The sequence below is a fragment of the Crocodylus porosus genome, unplaced genomic scaffold (genome assembly GCF_001723895.1).
Source record: "Crocodylus porosus isolate Cpor-Errol unplaced genomic scaffold, CroPor_comp1, whole genome shotgun sequence".
NCBI classification, from domain to species: domain Eukaryota; kingdom Metazoa; phylum Chordata; order Crocodylia; family Crocodylidae; genus Crocodylus; species Crocodylus porosus.
In genome coordinates this window covers 163,694,616-163,707,159 of record NW_017728886.1, presented here as the reverse complement: position 1 = coordinate 163,707,159, position 12,544 = coordinate 163,694,616, and the positions used below count along the sequence as shown (strand labels likewise).

General features: G+C 39.8%; 1 protein-coding gene across 2 annotated transcripts in view; it reads left to right on the top strand.

The window, feature by feature from the left end:
- Positions 1–12,544, top strand: part of NFATC1 (nuclear factor of activated T-cells 1) — a 149,381-nt gene that overhangs the window by 45,265 nt on the left and 91,572 nt on the right. The gene's annotated exons all lie outside the window — the stretch shown is intronic.

The following is a 12,544-nucleotide window of genomic DNA, read 5'->3' as shown; positions in this document are numbered from 1 at the left end:
TTTGCGTCGTCCTGCAAGGAAACACCATGAGTATCAACTTGTCATCTGGAAGTCTGTCTCCAGACTTCTGAAGCAAGTTTTATTCTCCCAGCTCTGCCAACTCTGCAGAGCAAGCCCTTTAGGGACATCCTCAAGGCCAACTTAAAAAAGTGCAACATCAATATCAACTCATGGGAGACTATTGCCAAGGCCTGCCCAAAATGGAAGAAGAGTCTGCTTCAGTGCTTTAAAACCTCACGAAAATGTTTAACAGATAACAGAAAAGCAGAAGCAGCAGAAACAGTGTGTTGGAAACCAAATTAAGACTCCAGCGCCACACACCCCACACAGAAACTCATGTGCAAGCTGAAGTAGAGTCTGTCAATCTCAGATAGGCCTCATCAGCCATCTTCGGGCACACAGATAAGACAGTCATGGACGACAATCATTCTTGAATGTGAGGGATTGCTAAAGAAGTACAGTTGAGCTTCAGGGTCTGAAACACGCAAAACTGAAAATCTGCCTAAACATGGGAAACTCATCTCTCTCACATTAGTATAACAATATTGATGTCAGCAGAGTATATTCTGATTTATTCTAATCAGTATCGGGCTTATGGCCTTTAAGTTGGAGACACAAGTGAAAAACATCAAGAAGACAGACCTGCCTGAAATTTTCATAGCTTTCTTTTATGTCATAAAAGTGAGTTTGTTTAATTGCAATTTGAAAGTCTCTCATGCTTCAGATTTTAGCTGCTATGGATCTGGTCCAGAGAAAAACACACAGCCTGTTGTGGTATAAAAGCCCCCAAAGGTCACATATGGTGGACGTGCAGCAGACCAAGCTATCCAAAGGAAAGGTCACCCTGCTTTACACAGGCCAGCTGCAGCCCCACCAGGGAATTGTGAGGTTATTCATGAGATGAAGAGTTAATTTAAATGAGGTACTTGGCTCCAGTACACTCAAGTTCCCTGCTTAGGGTCTGGTTATCCCCCTTCCTACTCCTGCAACAAGAAAATGTATGCAGCTTTTGGAAATTATTATAGCTACAGGACTAGAATAACTCCAGTTTCGATGGGTTATAGTGGGGAGAGGTCTGGCTCCCTTCAATTACTGGACAATTGGAGGGTAGGAGAAAATCCAGCCAGACTGCTGATGCAGCAAGGGAGGGGGACTTTTTCAAAGTTTGGCTGTGCAAAATGTATTTTCTGAGTACAAGGACAGTAATCTCTCATACTGCCTGCTGATGGAACAAAGTGCATAGGACCGGCAACCCATTACATTTGTGAATCATCAAAAAGAAAAAGACTCCTTCTCTCCCCTTCTACTAGGGCATCATTCCCATGAGTTGAATTACTTTAAAAAGAATGCAAGCTTGGGTGGTTGCTTCATATGGCTACATTTGATTAGGGAAGTCCTTCCTAGAAATAGGGAGCAGCTTTTATGGCTGTTTAGCCAAGCAGATTTCATGGTTAAGCTGCAAGCCAGCAGCCACGAAGGCTGTTTTTCCCTGGCCAGAAACCTAAATGCCTAGTGAGCCAGTCACTGTATGTGCAGCGTCTCTATTACACTAAGATTAATAATTCCTCACAGCATATTTGCAGCTGGAAGTTTTATATAGATCTTTATTCATTGTGATGTGAACAGCTGCTCTTTTGCTGCACTGTCAAACCAAAGTCCAAGTGGCAGCTCAAGGAAAGTGCCACATAAAACAGACTCCTGCTACTTTCTGTTCCTTCTTGCTGCTGCTCACCTCTCTTCCCCTGCCAGGCTTGTTTCTTTGGGGGTGGGAGCCATCTTATTTAATATTGGCAGAAGAACTCTAGTATTAGGACATTTGAAAGCTACGTTTGCATTTTAGAACAGAATTCAAGGAATCCAGGAAAAATGTGGTATAGCAAGAAAAAATATTCTTGCAAAGCAGCACAATATTTTTTCTTCATTTTGACTTGTGGGAGTGGTCAGGAGGTAGCATTTGTATTATGTTATACTTAGAGTGATGTAAAATTACTCTTTTTGGTTAAATATGCAAAGCGGTTGTCAGGGAAAGCTCTGCACAAATTGTCATGGCCCAAGGGTAACCTAAACTCTGGAAGAGCAGAATTTTTTTTATTCTGAAATCAGCTTGCTTTGCTCTTTTAAGCAAGATGTGCCTCCTTTTTGTTTGGCTTACACATTCACCAGAGAACACACTGTACAAGAGAGCTGAAATTATTCCTAAGATTAGAACCCCTACTTCTTCCAAAGGCTAAATGGCAAAAATGGTTAAGTTTTCCATTTTACACCTAATCCAAAATCTTTCACCTCCATCAACACAACTAGCTCAGGACTAGAAAGAAGCAGAGTTGGCCACTGACAGAAGCACCAAGTTCTTTCGCTAAAGGGTTATCACTCACCTAACTCAGCTTTCGTTGTGGGTTATCACAGCATGAGGTGGCATGGCTCTGGGCCAGGAGCAGTAAAAATAATAAATGTCATGTTAGTGGTGCAGCAGTAATTTATTCACATTCACATGCAGAGGTAATGCTAAAGCTTGAAAGAAGCAGCTGGAAAAAGACAGGAATTATATAAGAACCCTCAGTCAAGTGGGCATGATAGCAGTTTGTCACTCAAGCATGGAGTTTAGGGGTCCTGTCAAAACCCCTACAATTGTGTGAGTAACAGGTAGCTTAGAGTGCTGTTTGTTCTTTGCACTTGGGAAGAATACTTCATACTTCTTTCAGCTGCACACACTCATTACACTTTCATAGCTTTAGTTTGTACTACTGCAACATGCTTTATTTGGCCTACACCAGAGGTGCTTAATCCCTAGCCCATGGGCCAGATCTGGCCCCTGGCAGCACTCCCCTGCTGGCAAATCCAGATCTGTGGGGGAGCCCCAGGCCCTGTGTGCTAGATTAGGTACCCCATCCCAGCTCATGGGGCTGGGCCTATGCAGTGTGAGCCATCAGGTGCCAGATCCCAGCATGCAGAGGCAGTGCCAGGTTCTAGGCCCAATCTCAATATGTAAGGGCAGCACTGGGTCCCAGGGCCCGGCTCCAGTGCATGGGGCTGGGAGGGGGTGGCATTGAGCCCCAGGGCTTGATCCCAGCACACAGGGCTGGAAGGGGGTGGCATCAGGCCCTAGGACCTTATCTCAGCATGAGGGAATCAGCCAAGGTGCTGTGGAGCTCTATCCAGGCACCTGGGGCCCAATCCAGCCCACAGACCAGCCCTGCTCTACTCATTTGGCCTGCTGGGCCAAGAGCTTGAGCACTGCTGGCCTACATCTAAAGACCATTTGCTACTTCAGGATACTACTTTTCATATACACAGGGATACTTCTCAGCAGAAGTATGCTTACCTGTTGGTTCTCCGAGGAACTCTCAAACATTATTCTTGGCCTAAAATATGTTGAATATTTTAAGCTTTGCTTCCTTTCCAATCATCTCCCTTGACCAAGAGCCCAGTACCTGTGATTAGCATAGGTCACTGAAGTGGGTTCAGATGGGAAAAGGGCTAGAGATGGAATAGCTAAAACTTCGTCTTCCTTTCCATATGTTACCAGTGCCATGGGGCTTCCAGGCACTTTATAAGGTGCATCTGTGTTTACAAGAATGTCCTAGCACCAGAGCTTGAGTAGAGTTAAAGAATGGATGGGTAGAAAGGAATTCATTTTGATGGGTAGGGAGGTCTTTTAATGGTGTTTTAATGCATTCATAGTCAGGGGTTCTGTGTGTATTTCAAAAAGAGGTGGTTTATTGTAGATCTGTGGACAGATTTGCTTTATGCATTTCTTTTTTACGTATGGGTAAACTGAGACATATCTGTTAAGTGATGTACTTAGGGTCACACAGAGCACATAGAAATAGATCCCCAGGTTTCCTGAATCTAGTGCCTGTTGTCTTTTTATCACATGAAAGTAATCACCCACAAGACCAACCTTCCCAGGCTCTTTCCATTTTAAGAATATGACTTAATTGGAATAAGTTCTATATTACTTTTAGGTGTTTATTAAATTTAAATTTCTTTCCCTAAAAGGCTGGTTGATGAATCTGTTGTAATACATGGATTATATATATTTAATATAATAAATATATATATTTATTATATAAAACAAATGTTATTTATTTTATTACTGTTTATCACTAAATTTGAGTCTGAATTGTTTGCAGAGTAACTACAGTTTAAGTAGCGTGGTCCTGATTTTTGATTTTACATTCTCAGTACTGAAAAGCTCTTTGATATGTTTGAAAGTTTTTATGAAGTCACATATTGGGTCAATATTGTTAAACCCATTTGTTTTATTTTATTGTTCATCATATGAAGTTACTATAAAAAAGACATAATGACTGAATGAGGTTGCTGGAAAGCTGTTATTGTACACACTTCAGGGTGCAGCAACTTAAATAGATGCGCGACATTTACTTTATAGATCTTATATTTTATTCCCATGTTTACTTTTTTGCAAACATGTGGCCACAGATAACCTGTCTAGAATTTCTGCCTTTAGTTGATGGCCAAAATAGATGCACATCAGAGTTTCTGGTTTTACTTATTATCTTTCCCAGGATGTGAAACCTTAACTCTAGCTGAGTACCCCGTTGCTCCTTGTGTAACCCTTATGATTTCAGTGGGACAGGTTGAAAAGTAAGGCATATTTCAGAGTGAGTAAGGATATTGCAATCTGACCTGGAAATGAAACAGTGGATGCAGTGCATATTGCTTTAATTTGTTTATTTAGATGCTTTCTTTGTGTACAAGCTGCCTAAAGAATACAGGCAATCTCCGCTTAGTTGGTTCCTGAAAAACCAAGCGCCAAGAGAAATGAGCATTAAGCAAAACCAAAAGTATTTGACAACCAAAGGTGGCACCCACAATTGTTTTTAATGACCCAAGAATGCAACTGTGAGTGTTATAATGAAACTCGCTGAGCGCTAAGTGAAATCAGGTATCAATTTAAAATGAACGTTATAGTGAAATAGCGCTAAGTGAAACAGCGTTAAGCAGGGATTGCCTGTAATGTCTTTTTAGCCTCGTTGCATATTTGCATATGCATTAGTCAAGAGAGTGTTTTATGTGGATATTTATGCCACTATAGTAAAGAATACACCACTTTGTAGCTTAGGGGATCTTGGGCGAGTTATGTTAAGAGCAAGGTCCTGCTCATTGAAGTCAATGGGAGGTTCGCCCTTGACTTCACTGGGAATAAAATCAGGCCTTAAGTCATCATCTATCCTCATTCATTATTTCTTTCAAAATTAAATTTAAAGTGTTCTGCATGCATGATGTATGAATGCCTGAGTGAACTTTCAGTTATTGCATCCTGTGGAAAATACACATATGGTGATTTCTGGAGCTTACTCCCATATTTATGGTATGATTTTTAAAGCCACAAGAGCACATATATTAAGAATTTGCTATGTTAAATAGCATACTCTGCTTTTTCTTTAGTTATTCTTTCAGTAAATTATGTGGACATTCTAACTTGTTTCTGGCTACATTGTCTTTCATACGCTTTGGTATGGGATCTTTCTTGAAGTTAACTTGAGGAAGCCTTTTTAAGCACAGAGGGCTCATTGTTTTGACAGGTAGTTTTCTAAGCATTTCGACAGATATTTTAACATGCCAAAGCATAAAAAGCTTGGAAGGAAACATGAAAAATATTTGAACTGCCCTTGTTAAAATAAACATTTTAGTTTAAATAATAGAAGTTTACCCCCCAATCTTTGAAATGGTTGCTTGTGCTGAAATTGTGCTTGATGCGTTAAGATGGGACACTGAAGTCCACAATTCATTGCATGTGAATCACAGAATTTTAGTGAGCATTTGTTAAATGTTCACATTAAAATAACCTGTGCGCTAATGCTGCCCGTAATAGTCCTAATATCATTGTTCTCTCTCTTCTTCACTTTGCTAATTGTATTTTATAAATTTGAGGTGGTTCCAGATAGGACTCAAAGGTTGGACCCAGATAGGAATGCCCCAAGTTACTGTACACTAACTTCCAGCAATTTGATTTGGCTCTATTGCCATTATAAATACTGCCTGATGATCACTCTCTGTGATTCTCCTCATGCTTCCCTAGCTGCTACAGTAATGTTTATTTGTGTTTAGAAAACTCTGGTGACTGAATGTGCTAGGGTATTAGCACTATTCCTTTGTATGTAGCACACCAACAGTGGACAAGCTGGGATTTACTTTGGCAGCCTATCTGTCAAGATGAATAGCAGTTTCCTGGTGAAAATCAAGATGTCTTAGTGGGAGAAAAAGTGAAAGAGATCATTGCAAGGATCAGGAATTCCAGAGAAACCCTACTTCAGACAAAATTACAATGATAATCCTAGCAAAGTAAATTGCCAGCCAGAGCTTTCTGTTTCTCTCTCTTGTTCAAAATTACATAAAGCTTAAGGGGTTTAAGTCTGATCAGATTCATACTGGTGTAAATTAGGTGCAAGTCCACTGATCTCAGCTGAGTTACATTAGTGGAAAGCTGTGGTAGATGGGATCAGAACCAGATTCAGTTTCTCTATTTTTAACTTCCAAGACTATTTAATATGTATTATAATAAAATAGCACTAAAAAATGTACAGCGCAAATTAGATGTCAAGACAACAGCCAAATATAACCTACTTTCACTTGAAAACCAAAAACTGACCACAAAGATCTGTATCTGTGATCTAACTAAGTCTTGAATGTATCTTTTAGAGTGTGTTAAAACAAGGTCCGAGAGACCAGAGTGCACAGAATGCTCAGGTTTTTTTGGAGAAGGTAAAAAAAAAACCCAAAACCCTCTCCAAAAATAGTGTGTCCCCAAGTGTTATTTGCAGCAAATCCCCTTTCCACTGCTGTGGCCAGGCCCTTTAATAGCTTTTATTCTAGGCATTGCCAAATAAAGTGTGATCTATAGGAAAGCAGAACTTTTCTTATGAAGAATGTAGTTGAGAGCAGCCCTTGTTACCAGTGCTCAGCTTGGATGTATTAAGAGAGGAGCTTCAGCTTTGGGACTGTGTTACAGAGAGAAAAAGATAAAAATAGGGTGTCTGACGCATGCATCCCATGCTGCAAGCCAGGAAACAGAATCTTTATAACCAAATACAGTATTCCAGAACATGCATGGAAAATATGCATGTATGTGTGTGTGTATGTGTGTGTGTATGTGTAAAAAATTTTCCTAACCAATTGGAATGCTCATTCCACTTTTCCCCACTTGCCATTTTACATCCATCTTACTCAATATTTCCTTACCTGCTTACGAATGTAAAAGCTGAAAGACTCTGTTCCACCTCTGCTTTCACTACTCACCCACTCTTCTCCTTGTCTTGCTGCATGATATGACAGTAACACAACACTTGAGTAGCTGGAGAGAGCAGCAGAATATTCTTTCTAGGACTGCCTAACAATGAGAAAAATCTAGTCCATTCTTAAGACATCTGGTATGTGCCAGATATTCATCAAGTCCAGATCCATCTGTCTCAGCTATCCATAGTGGGTGCCTGATCTAAAATTAGACACGCACAGTATGTGTCCCTTTAAATGTTAATCCTTGCATCATATTTTATTGCTTCTGTTGGCATAGGAGATTGTGTGACATAATATAAAAGTAAATAATATGATGCAATGGAATAAACTTCAAGAGAATCACATATTTCAGATGAGATGCCTCCTGCTAAAAGCTAGATCCTGCAGGAGTTACCCAAACAAAGAACTCCCATTAAAGTTAACACATTATATCACTGGGAATTTTGTCTGTGTAGGGATTGCAGGGTATGTCTATATTGATTAGTGAGCAACCTATCTGCATTATTTATTTATTTTGTCCGGCGTTTCAGTGAGCAGTTGAATGCCACAGTGCTTACTGAATAGCCTAAATAATATCTATTACAAATTCAGAACCAAATAGTGAATAGAGCTTAGACGTCAGATGGAAGCAGTTGTTAGATAAGAGCATTCTGGTCTTGCGGGAATGAAGCATTCAACACTCATGACCTGGATCCTAACAATCATGGGTTTGGCTTAAAAATCATGAGTATTTAACAAATAATGCATTGTGCATCTTTCTATGGATATACTGTTTTTTTAACCTTTCAGGAATTAACATTTTCTAGTTTTTTTCCATAAACAGGATAGCTAGGAACTCAGTTTTATTAGCAGTAGAAAGCTGAGTTTCTGAAGTATCCATGTGCGTCTTGGAGCTAGAGCTATTAAGGAAGAAAAAATATTAAAAGACAAGACTTAGGAGGAACTTAAAGGAGTTGGCAACACCAGAGTCTAGATTTAAAAATAAAATCTTATAATAGAAGAATATGATATGAGTCTAACATTTCTTCAGTCCTTGTGGCATGATTCAGCAAAACATATAGGTCATTAAGTACAGTACATGCTTATTTCTTCACTCAGTCTATATTAATCTGAAAACTTAACAGGTCTCTGAATTCAATATGTTTATTTTAGTTTTTCCTTGTCCAGTAATAGTGAAATTGAGTTGGAAAAGTGACTCTTTAAAAGTGATGTCGCAGAGTGATATCATCTTTTTTTTTCTCTCAAGAACTTCCAGATAAGTTTTAGTCAATTTAAACCCCAGTAATGTTTCTGGCTACACTGCCTATTTTCCTAAGAGCTGAAAATCTAGCTGAGTTCTTTCTGCCTGGTGCATCGTCACCAGGTCCAGCTCTTACATCATCACTCAGGTTCCACGATTGGAAATGCTGATGAGACACGAGGCAAAATAGAATCCAAGTTACTCGGCGGCAGCATTACTGAGTCTGCAGTGGTAACAGTAGTAAACAGCTATGACTCTAAGGTGCACTGGGGTAGATCTACATTGAGTAGAAACATACCTTTTCCACATGGTCACAATTTGTACTGTAATTGCCTGTTAGCTGCTTAGACTGCAGCTAATTTATTTTGCTTTTCAGACATTAAGAAGCACATTTTCATATGCAGTGCAAATGTATGTACCTGCAACAAGACCATGTCATTTCATTGCTGTTTAGTAAGAGCCAAGTATGATACTTTTACTAGGCATTTAAAATGGACTGTGTGTAATAAAGAAAATGTTAGTAGCTACATGCAAGATCAGCAGCAGGAGCTATAAATGCAGAAAAACATAACGATGTCCCTTATAAACCTGAAAAGATACTTGTGATAAAAACATATTCTTAGGGCATCCACATTTTGATGAGCAAGTTATCAAAAGCGATAAAGAAACATGAAAAATATGCAGTCAAGCAGACAGGGGGCTTAGAATTGCTATAATATAACAAAATGCATTTTTACTGCAGATTTTCTTTAAATGGTGGTACCAATACCTACCGGCAAAAATCATCTTTTGTTAAAACCTCTCACTGAAATCTTGAAAATATAGCTTCTTACATGTACTCAGAAAGCAAATTCAGAAGACTCTATGAAAGTTTCAGATTCAATAGGAAATAAGTCTTTTCCCTGCAGCTTGTGGCTGTTGAAGACTTGAAGTCATTAATTGAATTTAAGGATACAGGCCATGGTACATGTTTAAAGTGAACATGCAGACTTAGGTCTTCTTTTATCTTATATGAGTATTAACATCAGCTTGGTGTCATATCCTGGGGGGAAGAGGGGCTTCCAAAAATTAATGAAAATTATTGTAGTACTCTCAACTTCCTCTATAATGAGCCACATTTGCTTGCATGAAACCAAATGGTCATGGGCTGTCTGTCTTTCCATGTAAGATTATAAAATGAACCAATCTAGCAAGTCCATGAAAACCTGAAAGCAGAATGAAAATTTTACAAGTAGTACCATTTTATAATGGGCAACATTAATGTAAGGAAATCAGGGCATAAGGAAACATAGGACTTTAAGGTGCTATCTGGACAATTGAATCTACTCCAGGGGTGGGCAAAATGTGGCCCAGGGGCCAGATGTGGCCCGCCAGACCATTCTATCCAGCCCACAGAGCCCTTGATGGCTTGCCAAAACTCATTAAGCAGCCCTCTGCCCAAAATAATTGCCCGTCCCCAACCTACTCCCGTGTGTTCCCGTGTAACCATTTGTTCAAAGAATCCACAGGAGGGTCTGCTCTGACCTCTCTTACACAACATAGGCCCAGAGGAGAAATTCTTCAGTGGACCACAGCTAAAGAGTAGAGGAGGCAAAACCACCAACGATGTCTCTAACATTAAAACTGAACATAAATTCCAGATGAAATCTATGTATACAATATCCCAACATTACAGATTTTGTGTGCGCGTATGCATGGCAGGGGACTTCTATAGGATGTAGCTGAATCTCTTTTAGTCTTCTCCCTCAAAGTGCATGCTTTAATTAGGCAAACAAAAATTGTTTTAATCCATTTAGCCAATTTCCTGTTGTCTGCAGTGAACGGTATCTGAGGATTCAAAGGAAGGTGAACAAAACCACAGTATAGCAAGCAACTTACGCAATACTCCTTATGGGCACATCCTCACATGCAGGAGCATGTACTTGCAGCAGCAAAAATAGTAAGAGCACAAATTTGTGCTGCTACACATGCAATTGGTGTGGAGCAAACTGCCATTTCCCTGCTTCTCCCAGCTCCTGTCATACCTGGGGGAGTCAGGGGACAACTAGAGGAGGGGAGATGCTCTGGCCAGGAGCCAGAGCGTCTCCCTGGAGGAGCAAGCCTCCATGTCTGCCAGTGCATGCTTCTGTGGCATGAGCTGAGCTACTTTTTTGCAGTGTTTTTTTGCTATATGGATTTCCCGGTAGCAAATTTTGTCCCAGACTGCATATTTGTAGCTCAGGGCATGTTTTAACATGCTGGATGTGTGGTTTATGGTGCTGCAAAGACATTTGTGGTGCCAAAAAAACGCAGCTGCCTGCACGTCTGGATCCAACTTATGCATGCACATTTTCTTCCTGACTAATGTTGTAACCATCTTAGGACCTGAAGCATGAACTAATAGAGCTCACAACCCAGTCAGTTAGCCAGTCAAATATTGTCTATTGACCAGTCAATTGACTGCATATTTTTGACTGGTCAAAGAGTATAGCAATTTTACTAAAAACTACATTCTTTGTAGTTTTCATGACAGAAATACGATTTTTATTGTTTTTTGACAAATTTATGAATGGAAAAATTGTACTTCTTGGTGTATTAATTGGACCTATTGGCAATTTTTTACTAATTTGTAACTGGTCAATTGACTGGATTTTATTTGACTGGTCAAATACCCAACCCTTTGAACTAATAATATAATTGTTATTATAATATCATCATTATATAAATACGTATGTCCACTGGAGGTCTGCATGGAATATCTTGTGTTCCTACAAGAGGAGTTAACAGACTGATGTGCAGCCATTCTAGCTAGGGTGAAACTGGAGATGTCCCAATGTGTATCAGTGAAAATTAAAGAACCAGGCTGCTATACCTCATAAAACCTCCCAATATAAAAGTGTTATTGTTAGATTGATTCTGTAGTAGCAAAGCAGTGATTACACCACACTACATCTTAATCTTCCTCTTTAAAAGAATTAAAGTATCACTCCTGGAATGGTACCTGCCCCATCATCATTTAGGAATCTGGTGTTTGTATCTGTGTTGTCCTGGATTTTGTGATGTCTCAAGAATCAGATTTCTGGGGCAAAATAGTTGGTGATCTGTTTTCAAAGTTATCTGGGCACATCTTGCATCTGCAGGTATATTCACTAAATTTATTCTCATTCATTAAATAACAACTTCTGGTACCTGGGCAACTCCACTGTTATTAGAGGAAACTAAACAAATATGTCTGGTGCACAGTTGTGTAGCTTATGAAATAGTGGGAAACTCTCCTTATAGGCTCCTGCATATCTGTTAGAGTCTCTCTGGTATAGGGATGAGTTCAGCAGCCAAAGAGTAAAGTGGGGTTTTTTTTATAATTTCTTTGTGTCTGACAGTAATGAGCTAATTGGGATGCATCTTGGCTTTGAGACAAATGTTGGGTCTAAGCTGCACTCAATAGTGGAACTGTAGCACAGGCAGGTATAATGAAGCCAGGTTCAATGTCACTAGCTCGGGTCATGATAGTAGAGAAAAAGCAGTGACAATAGGCTTTAAAGTCCTAGGTACAAACACTAATGGCAAGGCTAGCCTGCACTAACATCCAGTGACTGTTTCAGCAGTGTCAGTGCTGTCAGTACTAAAGGTGAAAGCTGTCTCTGGTATGTCTGCACATGCTATAGTCATACCTTTGACTATATAGCCTACAACACCAAGAAGAGAAAACCAGTGAAGCCCTTTGTGCCTGACTTGCTCACATTTTGCATGCAACACTGGACTTAGTTTGGCACAGCATTAGTGATATGAGTCATCACCAGTTCCTCATTCCTCCTGTCTGCCAATTGTAGCCAGACACTAGAGCAGACTTAACCAATTAGGAAACTTCCTCCTATTACGTGCCCTCCTAATAACACCTCCATTAGTTGCCTGAATTTTCAAGGCTCATGAATGCTGCATATTACTGCAGCCAAAATTCTGACCTCAGACCCTCATAATCTGAAGGTGACGGATCCACTAGGTGAGCCAACACAGCAGTTGTCAAACTAAGTTTGTATCCCATTAAAGTCACTCTTTGCAAATCAG